The sequence below is a fragment of the Scyliorhinus torazame genome, chromosome 7 (genome assembly GCF_047496885.1).
Source record: "Scyliorhinus torazame isolate Kashiwa2021f chromosome 7, sScyTor2.1, whole genome shotgun sequence".
Taxonomy (NCBI): Eukaryota; Metazoa; Chordata; class Chondrichthyes; order Carcharhiniformes; family Scyliorhinidae; genus Scyliorhinus; species Scyliorhinus torazame.
In genome coordinates, this window is record NC_092713.1 from 20,978,523 (window position 1) to 20,991,844 (window position 13,322).

Below are 13,322 nucleotides of genomic sequence, written 5' to 3' on the forward strand. Positions count from 1 at the left end.
AAGACCAACAGGACTTTCAAGCCTTCACCACCTTTGTGATGGCCAGAGCATCATGATCAGACACTCTTCACCCCCCCTCACTGCCTCTATGTAATCTTCTGGGAGAGGCATTATCGCCAACCCTATCAAGGTGGTCAAGACCAGTCCTGGAGATCACATTGGTCACTTTCTTCCAACCGCCCCAAAAGGTATTAACCTTGGGGGAGACACTGGCCTAGTGGTAATGTCACTGGACGAGCAACCCAGAGGCCCAGGCTGATGTCCCGGGCACATGGGTTCAAATCCCACCACGGCAGCTGGAGAAATTCCAGAACTGGTTAACAAAGAGGAGACAGAAGTAGAAATAAGGGGTCTTTTTCGGAGTGGAAGGCGGTGACTGGTGGGCGTACCACAATGATCAGCGTTTGGGCCCCAGCTATTCACAATACAAATCAACATTTGAGGGAATCAAATGTAATATTTCCAAGCTTGCTGACGACACAAAACTAAATGGAGTTGATTTAGACAAGTTGATGGCAGACGCAGCATAACGTGGATAGGTTATCCACTTCGGAAGGAGAAACAGAATGGCCGAGTATTATTAAATGGTGATAGATTGGGAAATGTTGAAGTACAAAGGGACCTGGTTGTCCTTGTACACCAGTCACCAAAAGCAGGCATGCTGGTTCAGCTTAAAGGCAAATGGTATGCTGGCCTTCATTGCAAGAGGATTCGAGTACAGGAGCCAGGATGTCTTACTGCAGCTGTACAGGGCCTTGGTGAGACCACACCTGGAGTACTCTGTGCGGTTTTGGTTTCCTTATCTAAGAAAGGACATACTTGCCACAGAGAGGGTGCAGCAAAGGTTCAACAGACTGATTCCTGGGGTGGCAGAATTATTGCATGAGGAGAGATTGGGTCGCCTGGGCCTGCAGTCACGTGAGGTTAGAAGAATGAGAGGGGATCTCATTGAAATGTGTAAAATTCTGACAGGTTGGACAAACTGGTGCAGTTGTTTCCCCTAGCGTCACGGTCTCCGGAAACAGGATGGGCCATTTAGGATTGAGATGAGGAGAAATATCTTCACTCACAGAGGGTAGTGAATATGTGGAATTTTCTATCACGCAGTGCCTGACTTCATGGGATCCGGAATCAATGTTGAGGATTCCCAGGGTAACTCCCTGTGCTGCCGCCACCTCTGGTGGGTCTGTCCTGCTGGTGGGACAGGACATACCCGGGGATGGTGATGGGGTGGTGTCTGGGGCATCACCTGTAAGGCAGAATTCTGAGAGTATGACTAGGCTGATGCTTGGTTAGTCCCAGTTTCAGAACATGCCCCCAGATGTTAGTGAGGAGGACTTTGCAGGGTTGAAGGGGTTGATTCTGCCCTTGTTGTTACTGATGCCTAGATCAATGCCGCATGGTCCATCTGGTTTCTTTCCTTTTCGGCTTTCTGATACAACTGAATGTATTGCTGGGCCATTTCAGAGGACAGTTAGAGTCAACCACATTGCTGTGGGTCTGGAGTCACGTGTAGGCCAGACCGGGTAAGGACGGCAGATTTCCTTCCCTAAAGGGCATTAGTGAACCAGGTGTTTTTTTGAAGCCAGTAATTTTTTGATTATCTTTAGACTTTTATTAGAATCCATAGACTCCCCTTGGAATCTATGCAGAAGGAGGCGCATCAAGTCTATGCCGACCATCTGATAGAGCACCCTATCTAGGCCCGCTCCCCCGCCCTATACCATAATCCCACCTAACCTGCACATCTTTGGTTATTAAGGGGCAATTTAGCATTGCCATCTTTGAACTGTGGGAGGAAACCGGAGCACCCAGAGGAAACCCACACAGACACGGGGAGAACATGCAGATCCACACAGTCACCCCAGGCCGGAATTGAACCCGGGTCCCTGGTGCTGTCAAGCAGCAGTGTTAACCACTGTGCCACCCGGAATAATTACAGATTTTAATTGAATTCAAATTTCACCATCTGCCCAGAGCATTACCCTTGGTCTCTGGATTACTCGCCCAGTGACAATATCACTACTCCACCTCCTCCCCACATTCGTCACCGGGCAATGTTTGTCTGCAAATATTCAGACTGAATTATTTTCCAAGGTCCTACATTTCTTTCATGTCTTGGAGTTTATCACGATGTGTAATTTCTTCCCCCACCCCCAGTGTAATGTTCTTGTCGGATGGGCTGATTTATATTACAAGAACACTTGTAGCTAAAGCTATAAATGATTTATTAACATTAACTGTGGGTCAAATATATACAAAACAACAGATGAATAACAGTATGAACATGCACAAGCAACCCCTCTCCCAGCTCCCCAGCCAGTCTGAGGTCACCTGACTCTAACATTCACTTATATGCTAATGAGACTTGTAGTGGTCAGTTGGTGAATTACAACACAACCATGATATCACTACACCCAGTTCTAGCTGATCTTGGGTAGCATTGCTGATGGTACTCTTGGTTCTGAAGGAGGGATGTGATGTTTAACTAGCCTGTCCCCCTCCCTAAAGCTACCGCTCAAGAGATTGCAGTCCAACTGGGACATCCGACAGGTCATCTGGAGGCAATTTGCTGATTAACGGTCCTGTAGGTAAGTGGCCCCTTGTAAATTCTTGTCTCCTCTCCTTGCAGGTGACACAGGGGTGCAGGTTATCAGAAACCAGAGAACCATTAACCAGGAGGAAGTGAATGTTTTATTTTATTTTACACACTTTATTTACCAACGGTAGTTCTGCAAATTTAACAAGTTGGCCATTTAAAAGTGATACAATGCATGAAATGAGATTGGCGCAAGTTAAATGCATATTTTATATTCATGTATATATAATGATTACTTCAGTATAGAGGGTGGCACAGGTAGTACAGGGGTTAGCACTGTTGCTTCACAGCATCAGAGTCCCAGGTTCGATTACCGGCTGGGTCACTGTCTGTGCGGAGTCTGCACGTTCCCCCCGTGTCTGTGTGGGTTTCCTCCGGGTGCTCCGGATTCCTCCCACAAGTCCCGAAGGAAGTGCTTGTTAGGTGAATTGGACATGCTGAATTCTCCCTCTGTGTACCCGACCAGGCGCCGGAGTGTGGTGACCAGGGGATTTTCACAGTCACTTCATTGCAGTGTTAATGTTATAATATAATAATCGCTTTTTGTCACAAGTAGGCTTCAATGAAGTTACTGTGAAAAGCCCCTAGTCGCCACATTCCGGCGCCTGTTCGGGGAGGCCGGTACGGGAATTGAACCCGCGCTGCCGCAGTGTTCTGCATTATAAGCCAGCTATTTAGCCCACTGTGCTAAATCAGCCCCTATAGTAAGCCTACTTGTGACACTAATAAAGATTGTTATTATCATTATTCCCTTGGGTGTAGAAGATCTGTACAAAGTATAAGTGTTTAAGTTGAACTTCTGGTGGGGGAATATCCATGTGAAGGGGGCATAACCTTAACGTTAGAGTGAGGCCATTTTGGGACTGATGTCAGCAAGAACCTGGCATGAGATTTGATAAATCAGCGAAAATTGGAAGCTTTCTCCTCAAAAAAAGCTTCGGAGACTGGGGTCCAGTTGAAAACTTCCACTGTAATTGGCAGATTTCTTTGCTTGCTGTTAAACTAAGGGGTAATTTACCAAGACATGTAGGTGGAGTGAAGCAGACAAGGCATATTCTAATCGAACGGCGGAACAGACTGGAGGGGTTGACTTGCCTGATCCCTGTTCCTGGCAGAAAGTTTCCAACTCTGTGAAACTTGCAGGAAAAAGGAAGAACTGATTATTCAGCCAAGTCAGCAGGGCCAATAATGAACTGGAAAATTACTGTATCCTTATGTTTAATACAGGGGTAATTCCCCTGTCATTTTCATCTGCCTTGTTAGCCAAACTGATTGTCTGGAATATATTGAAATCCCCCTATCGCCATACTCCCTTTAGGTTTACAGTTGATTGGAATAGTGAGCTCTTATTTAAATTGGTCACGGGCTTTAATGTCAATGGGGGCATCAGAGTAACGTGCACAGCTGAAAGTCAGGATTTCTGACCTGTCGGGTAATTGATCATGTTTAACGGAATTATGTTCAGAGGCACAGGCTATTTTAGAAAACTGATGTAAAAGGGCAGTGACTTGCGTCCGACAGGAATGTTGGGCCTGGTACAGATCGGTGGCTGACTCGTCTGCTGTTCATTTCTGTCATGACACCCGTCCACTTAATGAGCAGCAAAGTCATTGGACGTCCGCAGATTATTTACAAATGTTTCCACTCTGGTAACGCAACATTTGTTTCATGCTTTGGCTCCCCATCCAGTGACTCCTCACTCAAATTTGAAATTCTGGGGCAGCACGGTGGCCCAGTGGTTAGCACCGCTGCCTCACCGCACTGAGGTCCCAGGTTCGATCCCGGCTCTGGGTCACTGTCCGTGTGGGGTTTGCACATTCTCCCCGTGTCCGCGTGGGTTTCACCCCTACAACCCAAAAATGTGCTGAGTAGGTGGATTGGCCATGCCAAATTGCCCCTTAATTGGAAAAAGTAATTGGGTAATCTAAATTTATTTTAAAAAACTTTGAAATTCTCACCCTCGCGCTCAAATGCCTCCCTTGCCTCAGCCCCCCACCCCATCTCTGTAATCTCCTCCCCTGTCGAGAATTCTGCGATGCTCCAATTCGGAGCAACCTCCCCCCCCCCCGGCCCCGATTTCCCTCCATTATTGGCCATGCCTTCAGTCACCTGGGCAGTCAGCTCTGGAATTCCCTCCCCAAATCTCTCCATGTCTCTACGACCTCTCTCTCCTTTAGGATGTTCCTCAAAACCCAAATCTTTGACCAAACCTTTGTTTCCCCCATCCTACTATCTTCAGTGGCACACCAACAAATTTTGTCTGGTGACCCTCCAGTGAAATGTTTTGAGACATATTGAACTTTCAGGGGAAGATTGGCAGTTCTTGGCACCAACCTTTACCCAATATTTCTGCCAGTTTGGATCAGTCTGGAGGCACCATATCATTGTTGTGCTCTCTTTTACCAATCTCAGTCTCCTCAAATGTCTTCTGAAATGTCTAGAGTGAACACCATCATTCTGCAACGATTGACAATCACAATCTTGAAACTTCCAATTGGACTGAATGCCCCTGGGCCTCTTGCTTCCACAAGCAGTCTCCAGCCCCCTCCACCGCCACCCCCACACTCCACCCTCCTTTCTTAATCTCCGAGTCTAGTCATTGTGCTGGAGCAGGCTACTCGAATAGAGAGGGCATCACAGTCCGCTGCGATCACCTCCTTAGCCGACAGTCCGGCAGGCTGACTTTCTGCGGGTGTCACTGGATAATGATCACCAGTGGCAGCCCACCCCCCGTCCCTCGCTTAGCCCCCCCCCAGCAGACAGTTCACCTCTTCGGATTAGCAAACCTTAACATAGACCCGCAATCATACCTAGAACGAAGATTGCATAGGTCAATCAAATGTGCCCTTCATGTGGAGAAGCACCAATCTAGGGTCTTCAGCACAGAAATCCAGGCCAATACTACAGTGCAGTACTGGGGGAGTGCAGCACTGCTGGGGATCATATCGTTTGGGCGAGAAACTAAAATTAAGGGCTCATCTGCCATCTCAGGTGGACCCAAAAGGCAGCACAACACGATTCGACGAAGAGCAGGGGAAAGATCCTTGTGTATTGCCCAATATTTATCCCAAAAGGATTATCTGGTCAATGTTTACTTCGCGAGTAAACTCCATCAAAAGCAGATTATCTAGTCTCACTGTTTTTTGGGAATCTTGCTGTGCTTAAAATGGCTGCCACATTTGCCTCTAAGGCAATAGCTTGGGGTCTGGTAACCTAACACAGCCACGTGTCCCAGCTACAAGATGCACTGCAGTAACTCAGCAAGCTTCCTTAGGCAGCACCTTCCAAACCGCTACCATCTAGAAGGACAAAGGCAGCAGATACCTGGGAACACCACCGCCTGGAGGTTCCCCTCCAAGTCACTCGCCATCCTGGCTTGGAAATATATCGCCGTTCCTTCATTGTCAATGGTTCAAACTACTGGAACACCCTCCCTAACAGCACAGTGGGCGTATCTACCCCTCGGGGACTGCAGCGGTTCAAGACGGTGTCTCACCACCATCTTCTCAGGCGCAGGTAGGGTTGGGCAATAAATGTTGGCCAAGCCAACGACGCCACACATCCTGCAAATTATAATTTTAAAAAAAAAACCAGACAAAATCTACTTTGGAGAGCGTTTATTTGTGAAATGGCTTGTCCACATGAAGACGGAGCGCTGTACATTACAGAGGATCCAAACTGATCAGTTTACTGGCAGAAATATTGGGTATAGGTTGGTGCCAATCTTCCCCTGAAAGTTCAAAGATTGGAGGCTAAGATCCTGAGTGCAAGGACATTCACAAATAACTGGGTAAGCTTTCAGAACATTGACAATGCCGATTTGGGTGGGAGGACAAAGCAATTCGAAATTCAACCAGCTCCTCTAGATGCAAATTGTCCAGCTGCGATATTTGGACCTATCTTGCGCTCTCCACAATCCCCACACTGTCAGACATGACAACTGAGGCTGTTGAGCTGGATGATCAGCCATGATCGTGGTGAATGGCGGAGCAGGCTCGAAGGGCCAAAAGGCCTCCTCCTGCTCCCTATCTTCTATGGATCTATGTATGGAACTAGCTGAGTCCAAAGATATGCAGGTTAGGTGGATTGGCCTTGCTAAAATTGCCCCCAGGTTAGATGGGGTTATGGGGGTAGGACAGGGAGTGGGCTTAGACTGGGCGCTCTTTCAGAGGGTCGGTGCAGACTCGATGGGCCGAGTGGCTTCCTTCTGCACTGTAGGGATTCTATGGATTATCTGGTGCCAAGCCTCTGCCACTTCTTTTCTCCAATTAAGTCCCTCGTGATTTCCCCATTGTACCCGAGGTAAGACAATCTTTTCTCTGGCGCACCCACTGAAATGTCAAAGTGTGAAGAATCTAGACGTTAACCACATCTGACAATTATGTGGTTATCTGAAAGATCACATATTATGTCGCTATGATATGTTAAAAGTCTTGCAAATAGCATACACTGGTTGAAATAAATACTAATTCTAATTTCTGCATGGCACCTCGTTCACTGGTTTGACCACTATAAATAAGTTAAACACAACTGATAATACTTTGTGCATTAAATCTGGAGTATTGTGTTCAGTTTTGGTCTCCTTACCTGAGAAAGGACATATTGGCACTGGAGGGAGTGCAGAGGAGATTCACTAGGTTGATCCCAGAGTTGAGGGGATTAGATTATGACGAGAGGTTGAGTAGACTGGGACTGGACTCATTGGAGTTTAGAAGGATGCGGGGGATCTTATTGAAACATATAAAATTATGACGGGAATAGATAGGATAGATGCGGGCAGGTTGTTTCCACTGGTCGGGGAAAGCAGAACTAGGGGGCATAGCCTCAAAATAAGGGGAAGTAGATTTAGGACCGAGTTTAGGAGGAACTTCTTCACCCAAAGGGTTGTGAATCTCTGGAATTCCTTGCCCAGTGAAGCAGTTGAGGCTCCTTCTTTAAACGTTTTTAAGAAAAAGATAGATACCTTTCTGAAGAATAAAGGGATTCGGGGATATGGTGTACGGGCCGGAGAGTGGAGCTGAGTCCACAAAGATCAGCCATGATCTCATTGAATGGCGGAGCAGGCTCGAGGGGCCAGATGGCCTACTCCTGCTCCTAGTTCTTATGTTCTTAAATGGAATAACATCTCTATTGTTTATACCATGTCCATGAACCGAGCAATGCCACGGGTGGCCTGCTAATATACATATTTGAAGCAGCTGTTTAAAAAGCAGAGATCATCGCAGAACCGTGTTCAAGTTGTCTCCCAACTCTGCCAATACACCTCACTAAATGTATTGTTCCTCCCTCTTATTACCTGTGTCCTCCCTCGCCCCATTTGCCTGCTGCCAAAAAACTATGTATGTTTTTCATAAAAGCAAAATACTGGGGATGCTGGAAATCTGAAACAGAAACAGAAAATGCAGGGAAAAGCTCAGCGGGTCTGACAGCATCTGTGGAGAGAGAAATAGAGTCAACTTTGATTCCAGTACGACACATCTTCAGAACTCCCAGTTGCGAAGAAAAGTCATATTGGACTCAAAACATTAACTGTGCTACTCTCCGCAGATGCTGCCAGACCTGCTGAGCTTTTCCAGCATTTTCTGTTTTTATTACCTATCGTTTTGTTCCCTCTAGACTTTTGCAATCCAATGCACCCCAGGCTAGACTTCCCTCTTCCACCCTCGAGACTTGAACCCACCCAAAGCTCTGCTCCCCCGCATCCTAACTCGCACCAGGTCCCGTTCGCCCATCACCACAGCGCTCGCTTGACCAACATTGGATCCTGGTCCGGCAATATCTCGATTTACAACTAATAATCTCATCTTGATGACAAAATGACTTCATGGCCTCCCTCCCCGACCATGTGACCTCCTCCAGCCCCACACAACCTTCCCAGAGTTCACCACTCCTTCAACTCTGCACTCTTGTGCCTCTTCCACATCTCCTTCTCCACCCCACCCCCCCCCCCCCCCCCCTCCCTCACATTGGTGACTGTGTCGAGATTGGAAGCTTTGGAATTCCCTCCGTAAGCTCCTCAGCCTTGCTACACCTCTTTCCCGCTCCTCCTTCGATATGTTTAAAACCAAGCATCTAGTCACATGTCCTAAATGTGCCTCTGTAAATGTTTTGTTTGACAAAACTATTGTGATATATTGGGATGTTTCCCAGATGCTAAAGGTAACATCTGGCCCATGTGATATGTTTTGCACAAGTTTTGATTGCCTGAGGGAGTCAAAGAGGAATTTTACATTATTTTGTTCCTCTCCTTTCCCCGAAGTTTCCCTCTCGTCTAATTTCACTTCTTTGAGGATGTCACAAAACTGCAGGACTATGGCGTGAGAGTTGATGTGAGGATGGGGTGGGTGAGGGGAGCAAAGGGTGTTTAGCCGTGATGGCCCAGTTTGTGGGGCAGGCAGGATGGACCGGCTGGCCTCTCCCTGCCTGTCAGTTTTGTATGTTCGGAGAAAAGGCAAGGCGCTAAGCAAAGACAAGGGGGGGCGATTCTCGATATGGAGGCCAAGTGAATACTAATTCACTTGCGTTTCACGACGGCGCGAACAGGGCCCAGGCACGACCTACTCTGGCCCCCAGAGGGGGCCAGCACGGCGCTGGAGCGGTTCATACCGAATGGGCGCCTCGCCAACCTGCGCATGCACGGGGTACTTCTTCCACGCGCCGACCCCGACCCAACACGGGGGTCGGTGTTCAGGGGCCGGCCGCGCCAGGAAGTAGGCCCGGGAGGGGAGAGGCCGGCCCGACGATCGGTGGGCCCCGATCGCGGGCCAGACCCCATCGGAGGCCCCCCCCCCCCCCACAGGCCGCCCCCTCTGAGCGTTCACGCAGAGTTACCGCTGGCAGCGACCAGGGCTGAACGGCGCCGGCGGGACTCTGTCGTGTCGGCGCAGTCGCTCGGCCCATCCGGGCCGGAGAATCGGCAGCCCCGCCGATTCCAGCGGCCCGTGGCCAGCGCCGCTCCAAATGCGCCGGCGCAAATGGCGCCGATTATCCGCACCTCGGAGAATCGCACGCCGGTGTCGGGGCGTCGTGGCGCGATTGCTCCGATTCTCTGGCCCGACGCGGGGCTCGGTGATTCGCCCCCAAGTTGTTGTTGTGAGGCCAAGGGGCTGACGAATACGCTGATGTTTGATCTATTGCCTTTTCAACAGGTTTAGCCCAGAATAAATGATAAAATATATATATTTTTTAAATCTAGTCCCCCAGGTCAAAGCACATCTCAGAAATCCATGAGCCAAAATTAGTCCTGGTATCCCAGAAAGAAATTAAATTGGAGACGATTGCCTCACCTGCACATGAATTCTGCGTGACATTCTCTGCACGTGATACTTGGCTGTTTGGGTGTTATATTGTTAGGGGTTATGGGGTGGGAGTGGGGAAATGGTATTCGGCAAAAATGTTCATTCGGAGAGCTGGCAAGACACGATGGGCCAATTGGCCCCCTTCTGTGCCGTAACCACTCTGTGATTCTGTGATAGCACTCTCACCTCGAGGTTATGTGGTTACGAGTTCACGTCCCACTTCAGGAATTTGAGCGCATCGCCCAGGTTGGCACGCCAGTGCTGTCCTGGGAGAGTGCTGTCCTGGTAGAGTGCTGCATTGTTGGAAGTGTCAAACCCCCGTCCGCTGTCTCATTCATGCACGTGGATGCGAAAGATCCCACGGGACTCATTCAAAGTCAGGGAGGCGGTGGTGCAGTGGTATTGTCACTGGACTAATAATCCAGAGACCCTGGGTAATGCTCTGGGGCCCCGTGTTCAAGTCCCACCAGGGCAGATGGTGAAATTTGATTTCAGTAAAAACCTGGAATGAAAAGTCGAATGAGGACCATGAAAAACCATTGTCGATTGTTGTAAAAATCCATCTGGTTCAATAATGCCCCTTAGGGAGGAAATCTGCCGTCCTTCCCTGGGATGTCCATGTGACTCCAGACCCACAAAAATGTGGCTGACTTTTAACTGCCCCTCTGAACCGTTCAGTTCAAGGGCAAACAAGTGCTGGATTGCTCAGCAATGCCCAGAACAAATGTTAAAAAGTAGAACAGGGAAGATCGGTGTGCTGGTTGACATGTAGGCCAGGGTTCGATTCCCGGCTTGGGTCACTGTCTGTGCGGAGTCTGCACGTTCTCCCCGTGTGTGCGTGGGTTTCCTCCGGGTGCTCCGGTTTCCTCCCACAGTCCAAAGATCTGCAGGTTAGGTTGATTGGCCATGATGAATATATGGTGGGGATGTGGGCCAAGGTAGGGTGGTGCTCTTTCGTAGGATCGGGGTAGACTGGATGGGCCGAATGATCTCCTTCTGCACTATAGGGATTCTAGGAGACTAATGATGACCAGGAAACTACTGGCCTAAAAAAAAAACCCATCTGGTTCACCAACACCCTTTGGAGAAGGAAATCTGCCATCCTAACCATGTCTGGCCTACATGTGACTCCAGACCCACAGCAATGCGGGTGACTCTTAGCTGCCCTCTGAAATGACCGAGTGAACCACTCATCCAAGGGCAGTCAGCGATGGGTAATAAATGCTGGCCGGCCCAGTGACGCCCCCGTCCCCTGAACGAATAGAAAATTAGAAGAGAGGAAATTGGTAATGTACATTTATCCCCCAACCAACATGACTAAAAACAGATTCTTTGCTCATTGAATCATTGCTGCCTGTGGGAGCTTGCTGTGCACAGATTGGTGCTGCCACATTCTGTACGACTATATCACTCCAAACATACCCCTGATTTTCTCTCCACAGGTCTGAGTCTATCCAGCATGTTCTGATTTTATTTCCGATTCCCAGCATCTGCAGTATTTCCCTTTTAATTTGAAAACAAACTCGTAGTTCATTGGCTGCAGAGGGCTTTGGGACGCGGCGGGCGCTATACAAACCCACGTTTTCCATCTACTTTTGCATTGCGCGCGCCCAGGGGAGGAAATAAATAGCAGCTGGTCAGGGGGAATACTTTGTGCAATAAAATCCTGTGTCCTCGGGAAGGTGCAAAAGGAGTGGAGATGTCAAAACCCAGAGATCAGGATGAAGGACGGGGGGGGGGGGGGGCGCGGGGGGTTCTGAGCTCCAGTTCCGGCTCCTGATAAAATGTTGCCACACTGCAGACTGCAACAATGATAGCAGCAATGCCCAGAATTTGTTTCTGAATAGGGAAGGGGCGAGGGGAAGAGAAGAGGAAAATCAGGTGAAAGCTGTGATGGAACAGGAAGGACTTTGAAGCTGGTTATTATCGCACATCCAGGGGGCAGCCCGCGAACTGGTGCGGATCTTTAAATCAGGGCAGAGAGAGGGAGTGTGCAGGGGAGAGAGGGAGCGTGCAGGGGAGAGGGAGTGTGCAGGGGAGAGAGGGAGCGTGCAGGGGAGAGGGAGTGTGCAGGGGAGAGAGGGAGTGTGCAGGGGAGAGGGGAGTGTGCAGGGGGGAGAGAAGGAGTGTGTAGGGGAGAGGGAGTGTGCAGGGGAGAGGGGAGTGTGCAGGGGGGAGAGAAGGAGTGTGTAGGGGAGAGAGGGAGTGTGCAGGGGGGAGAGAAGGAGTGTGTAGGGGAGAGAGAGAGTGTGCAGGGGAGAAAGGGCATGTGCAGGGGAGAGAGGGAGTGTGCAAGGGAGAGAGGGAGTGTGCAGGGGGGTGAGAAGGAGTGTGTAGGGGAGAGAGTGTAGAGGAGCTGACACTGACAGCTGCTGCTGTCCTCTTCGACATTGGGGGGTGGGGGGTGGGGGGGTTCTTGCGAACCACATTGGACATTCTCAGGCAAAAACACAAGCACCAGCTCTGCCTAACCCTACAATCTATTTTTTAAACACATTGAGGAGAAGGCTTTGTGTGTGGTTTGAATTCTTAACTCCTTTATTCCTCTACTTGCACAGTCTGATATTGAAAATCCACAATCTCCCCCTCTCTATCTCTCTGCTCCCTCTCTATCTGCACCCCCCTCTCTATCTCTGCTCCCCCCTCTCTATCTCTTCTCCTCTCTCTGCACCCCCCTATCTATCTCTGCTCCCTCTCTCTGCTCCCCCTCTCTCTCTCTGCTCCCCTCTCTATCTCTGCTCCCCCTCTCTCTATCTCTGCTCCCTCTCTCTGCTCCCCCTCTCTCTCTCTGCTCCCCCTCTCTATCTCTGCTCCCTCTCTCTCTCTGCTCCCCCTCTCTATCTCTGCTCCCTCTCTCTCTCTGCTCCCCCTCTCTCTATCTCTGCCCCCTCTCTCTATCTCTGCTCTCCCTCTCTCTCTGCTCCCCCATCTCTATCTCTGTTCACCCTCTATCTACCCCTCTCTCTATCTCTGCTCCCTCTCTCTGCTCCCCCCCTCTCTCTCTGCTCCTCCCTCTATCTCTGCTCTCCCTCTCTCTCTGCTCCCCCATCTCCATCTCTGTTCACCCTCTATCTACCCCTCTCTCTATCTCTGCTCCCTCTCTCTCTGCTCCCTCTCTATCTACCCTCCCCCTCTATCTACCCCTCCCCTCTCTCTATCTCTGCTCCCTCTCTATCTCTGCTCCCTCTCTCTGCTCCCCCCTCTCTCTGCTCCCCCCTCTCTATCTCTGCCCCCTCTCTCTCTCTGCTCCCCCTCTCTATCTCTGCTCCCTCTCTCTCTCTGCTCCCCCTCTCTCTATCTCTGCCCCCTCTCTCTATCTCTGCTCCCTCTCTCTGCTCCCCCCTCCCTCTCTCTATCTCTGCCCCCTCTCTCTATCTCTGCCCCCTCTCTCTATCTCTGCTCTCCCTCTCTCTCTGCTCCCCATC

At 49.8% G+C, this 13,322-nt stretch overlaps 1 protein-coding gene across 1 annotated transcript in view; it reads right to left on the reverse strand.

Annotated features, from left to right (window-relative positions):
- nexn (nexilin (F actin binding protein)) overlaps window positions 1-13,322 on the reverse strand; it is a 91,083-nt gene that overhangs the window by 77,033 nt on the left and 728 nt on the right. The gene's annotated exons all lie outside the window — the stretch shown is intronic.